This window comes from Cervus elaphus, chromosome 8 (assembly GCF_910594005.1).
Source record: "Cervus elaphus chromosome 8, mCerEla1.1, whole genome shotgun sequence".
Taxonomy (NCBI): Eukaryota; Metazoa; Chordata; class Mammalia; order Artiodactyla; family Cervidae; genus Cervus; species Cervus elaphus.
This window is the reverse complement of record NC_057822.1, coordinates 43,271,787-43,277,786: the sequence shown is the minus strand read 5'-3', so window position 1 is coordinate 43,277,786 and position 6,000 is coordinate 43,271,787.

Here is a 6,000-nt window from a genome sequence, read left to right as displayed (position 1 = left end):
TACATCTAATTGTTTCCTTTAATCACAAATGAGAGAGATTTCTATAGCTTACTAACGTGAGGAGTTAGAACTCTATGGTTGCCAAATTTTGCCATTTGGCTAGTGGGTTTTTTTTTTAAAGATATGGCTTGAATTGGTCCAGTTAATTGATAGCTTGATATGGTTCTCTCACTATTTGTTGTTGTTTAGTGGCTAAGTCTGTCTGTTTTGCGACCCTGTGGATTGCAGTCCACCAGGGTCTGTCCATGGGATTTCCCAGGCAAAAATACTGGAGTGGATTTCCATTTTCTCCTTCAGAGGATCTTCCATGACCCAGGGATCCAACTGGAACTCTCGTTGTCTGTATTGTAGGTGGATTCTTTACTACCAAGCGATGGGGGAGGCCCTCTCTTACTCTGTAAACAATCAAATCCTAAATTTGCAAAACTGCCCCCAAATTCCACGTTTATATTCTTCCATTGCCCACCGTGACTCTTTCAAACCATACTAGTTTCAGATGATTTTCTTCTAACGGTCAGTCTTTGTAATTTGCCTGTATCTGATGTTCCCTTAGCACCCATGACTAAGGTCAGCTGCTCCAGACCCTTAGGTTGATCCTCAGGTAATCTTTGTACTTTTTAATGAGACATTTCAGTAATTTAAAAAAGTATTAGCTACTCTCCTTCATGATTCTTATTTGTGAATTATGACCCTGTTTTGTAAAAATGCGCTGACATGATATTCAGTTCAGTTCAGTTCAGTCGCTCAGTCGTGTTCGACTCTTCGTGACCCCATGAGCCGCAGCACGCCAGGCCTCTCTGTCCATCATCAGCTCCCGGAGTTTACTCAACCTCATGTCCATCGAGTCAGCTATGCCATCCAGCCATCTCATCCTCTGTCGTCCCCTTCTTCTCCTGCCCCCAATCCCTCCCAGCATCAGGGTCTTTTCCAATGAGTCAACTCTTCACATGAGGTGGCCAAAGTATTGGAGTTTCAGCTTCAACATCAGTCCTTCCAATGAACACCCAGGACTGATCTCCTTTAGGATGGACTGGTTAGATCTCCTTGCAGTCCAAGGGACTCTCAAGAGTCTTCTCCAACACCACAGCTCAAAAGCATCAATTCATGATATCAATATTAGTTTCATACTGCTATAGCCTGTCATTTGAGTACTATATCTGTTGAAGCTAACACGACTGAGCACACACACACATAGACTAGATTACGCTCAATAACTATTCTGTAATTTCTGTTTATTAATATGAAGGTATATTTTTCACTCAAGATGCATGTCCAGCGAAGGTTAATGTGGACTTCCTTTCAGTTATAAGAGAAGTGAGGTATGGGGGCTGCACCATCTTGTAGTTGTACTACCTAATATGCTTGACCTTCGTGGTTGTTGTAGGAAAGGCTGGAGTATAATACTGACTCTTCTGTGCTTTGGTTGGAAATGACGCACATTACTTCTACTACAGCTTCACAAAGGAGCTGGAAAAACTGGGGAGCAGATGATATGTTTGTGGAGCACCAATGTCTGCTACTAACGTCAAAATAGCCACATTTCCTATAGGACAGTCGCCTATTGTCCAGATTCTGCATCCTTCTCCCCATAGTTTACCTGAGTTCCAGCTACAAGCCTAGTCTCCCCTTTTCCCATGAGCACAGACAAGAAGGGATTCTGCAATGATAGTTCTGGGGTTTCGCATTTTAACCTTTGGGTTAAAACTCACTCCGGGTTTAAGTTTCTCTCTCTTTCTGAAAGTAGAGTAGCCCACCTTGTGTCCTGTTTCATCCTTATTTTATTTATCGTACCTGACTTCCTATTTTAACTGGTAATTTTGAGACTGATACAAAGAACTAGTCTAAAGTAGAGCTGAAGTATACTGGAAAATGTTGCTGGTTTTTAATAATTAGCTATAATCATGAACTATTGGTTCTATTATTAACTTCTGGTTACATAGCTCTTTTGGTCTAAGTGATTCTTTTTTTTTTCTTTAATACTTTGTATTTACTTATTTATTTTTGGCAGTTCTGGGTCTTCATTGCTGCATGGGCTTTTCTTTAGTTGCAACCAGTGGGGGCTACTCTTCGTTGCAGCGCTTCTCATTGCGATGACTTCTCTTGTTGTGGCTTGAGGGCTCCAGAGCACAGGGTCGGTAGCTGTGATTCATTGGCTTAGTTACTCTGCAGCATGTGGGATCTTCCCTGATCAGGGATCTAAGCCATGTTTCCGGCATGGGCAGGTGGATTCTTTACCACTGAGCCACCAAGGAATCCCCTAAAGGATTCTTAACATAAAGATCTCTCCTCCTGAGCTAGGTAGCCTCCTAGCTGATCCCCTGATCCACTCATTCTAAGCCAATCTCCATTTGGCAGTCTGAACCACTCATTCTAAACCAGTCTCCAGCAGTCTGATGATTTGTGCAAAATGCATATTCGATCATGCCACTACTCTGCTTAACACACTTCAGGTTAACTCAAAAGCATCAAAAACATTCCAGGAAACCTTTTTCTTCTTTTCTTTTCATGAACTTTTATAGACTAATTATTACATTTAGCTCATTATTACTTTGACACATTGTGTTTCTTTAATATTTTATAAGTCCCACAAGTCAGACCTCATTGACTCATTGTCTCAGGTGCTCTTTCACCTGATTTAATCCAAATTAGTAAACGTTTGTCATATTACCTCCTACTTGCTTTCTTAGACTCTTAGGTCTAGAGAACTAATAGTTTCTAATTAATAACGTCTAAAATCATTGGTGATTCTAGCCTGAAAAAGGCTATTTTAGTGTAGAAGGAAACCTAAAAGTATCCTCAAAATGTGTTGATATAAGAAAAAGTATTAGCTGTTCAGTCATGTTCATCTCTTTGTGACCCCACAGACTATAGCCCACCAGGTTCCTCTGTCCATGGGATTCTCCAGGCAAGAATACTGGTTGCTATTTCCTTCTCCAGGGGATCTTCCCAACCCAGGGATTTTTTTAAAAATTAATTTATATTTTTTTTAATTTTAATTTTTTCATTTATTTTTATTAGTTGAAGGCTAATTACTTTACAATATTGTAGTGGTTTTTGCCATACATTGACATGAATCAGCCACAGATTTACATGTGTTCTTCATCCTGATCCCCCTCCCACCTCCCTCCCCATCCGATCCCTCTGGTTCTTCCCAGTGTACCAGCCCTGAGCACTTGTCTCATGCATTCAACCTGGGCTGGTGATCTGTTTCAACCTTGATAGTATAATTGTTTCAATGCTGTTCTCTCAGAACATCCCACCCTCGCCTTCTCCTACAGAGTCTCAAAATCTGTTCTGTACATCTGTGTCTCTTTTTCTGTTTCACATATAGGGTTATCGTTACCATCTTTTTAAATTCCATATATATGCGTTAGTTTACTGTATTGGTCTTTATCTTTCTGGCTTACTTCACTCTGTATAATGGGCTCCAGTTTTATCCATCTCATTAGAACTGCTTCAAATGAGTTCTTTTTAATGGCTGAGTAATATTCCATTGTGTATGTGTACCATAGCTGCAACCCAGGGATTGAACCAGTGTCTGTCTCCTGCATTGGCAGGCAGGTTCTTTACCACTAGGGCCACCTGGGAAGCCCTATATTGATATAAGGAGAGGCAAAAGGACGGTATTCATAAAGATGAGCTGTTAATCCTAACTACCCCGTTCCTAGGTTATAAGGAAGATTCATAGATTCTAGAAAATCCAAGACCTCAATACCCACCGTCATTGTTAACACTGTCATAAGGGCGATCATAAACAGTTCATTTCTACAGTCTTTATTTAGAAACTATTCTGTGCTAGGTATTGTGCTTATTGCTGGGGATAGAGTGATAAATAAGAGTTTATCCCCCGCCCCCCCCAAAAAAATAAGAGTTCATCCCTCTTTTTAAATTGCTCACAATCTAGTGAGGGAGAAAGTTCAGTTCAGTTCAGTTCAGTCGCTCAGTCGTGTCCGTCTCTTTGCAACCCCATGAACTGCAGCACGCCAGGCTTCCCTGTCCATCACCAACTCCCGGAGTTCACCCAAACATGTCCATTGAGTTGGTGATGCCATCCAACCATCTCATCCTCTGTTGTCCCCTTCTCCTCCTGTCCTCAATCTTTCCCAGCATCAGGGTATTTTCAAATGAGTCAGCTCTTTGCATCAAGTGGCCAAAGTATTGGAGTTTCAGCTTCAACATCAGTCCTTCCAATGAATACCTGGGACTGATCTCCTTTAGGATGGACTGGTTGGATCTCCTTGCAGTTCAAGGGACTCTCAGGAGTCTTCTCCAACACCACAGTTCAAAAGCATCAATTCTTCGGTGCTCAGTTTTCTTCACAGTCCAACTCTCACATCCATACATGATCACTGGAAAAACCATAGCCTTGACTAGATGGACCTTTGCTGACAAAGTAATGTCTCTGCTTTTTAATATGCTGTCTAGGTTGGTCATAACTTTCCTTCCAAGGAGTAAGCGTCTTTTAATTTCATGGCTGCAATAACCATCTGCAGTGATTTTGGAGCCCAGAAAAATAAACCCAGCCACGGTTTCCCCTGTTCCCCCATCTATTTGCCATGAAGTGATGGGACTGGATGCCATGATCTTAGTTTTCTGAATGTTGAGCTTCAAGCCAACTTTTTCACTCTCCTCTTTCACTTTCATCAAGAGGCTCTTTAGTTCCTCTTCACTTTCTGCCATAAAGGTGGTGTCATCTGCATATCTGAGGTTATTGATATTTCTCCCGGCAGTCTTGATTCCAGATTGTGCTTTATCCAGTCCAACTTTTCTCATGATGTACTCTGCATATAAGTTAAATAAGCAGGGTGACAATATACAGCCCTGATGTACTCCTTTTTCTATTTGGAACCAGTCTGTTGTTCCATATCCAGTTCTAACTGTAGCTTTCTGACCTGCATACAGATTTCTCAAGAGGCAGGTCAGGTGGTCTGGTATTCCCATCTCTTTCAGAATTTTCCACAGTTTACTGTGGTCCACACGGTCAAAGACTTTGTCATAGTCAATAAAGCAATAAGGGAGAAAAGGGAATGCAAATAATCAAAATGCAGCCTGAAAAGTGCAACACTACAAGCTTATAAAATGCACAGAGGTAACACAAAGAGGGAATAATTCTGATTGGGATTTGGGGTCTGGCAAATATTCTTAAAGGTAGTACTGTCTGACCTGGATGTTTTGTGATGAACAAAAATTAATAAGACAACAAGAGGGGAAAAGGGCATTCTTGGAAGATACAAGGTTAATGTAAAGACACAGAGGTGTGTGTGTGTTTGAGGAACTGTAAATTCTTTGCTAGCATAAAGCTCTAGAGAACAGAAGTTCTTACTAACATAGTACAGATCCTGGAGCACAGTAGACAATAAATACTTGCTGAACAAAGGAGTAAATGAGAGGAGCTCGGACTGGATTTTCTACCTCCCATTGGCTGAACCTAATTAGATGCCAGTGGGCAATGCAGTCATGGAAATTTAATTTGTAGGAATCAGTCTCTGACAAAGGAGAAAAGGGTAGGAACTGAAACTGAGAACAAATAGGCACATTATCTACATCCTTACTATGGCCTATTAGCCTTGTGAGGCATGCCTACCTCTCTTAACTGTATCTCCTATGCTCCAATAAACGGGCCCCCTTTTCATTAGCTGGACATACCAAGGTTGTCCTAACTAGTTCAGGGCTTTTGCTTGTTTCCTAAGCCAAAAAGCCTCTTCTATCAGATCTCTAGCAGAGATCATTCTGGTGGAATCCTTTTCATCATTCAAATCCCAGGTCAAGTGACACTTCCTCAGACAAGATTTCTCTGGTAAGTCATTTTAAGGTAGAATATGACTCTCCCTCTCATATTTTTCTCCTTGCTAAAAGGTAATGTGATGAACATAACCTAAGGTGACCCCCAATTATCCACATCCTTTTAAAATCCCTTCCCTTGGAGTGTGGGTGGAAACTATGATGTGCTTCTAATCAATAGAATATGGCAAAGGAGACAGGATGCCACTCTCATGATTA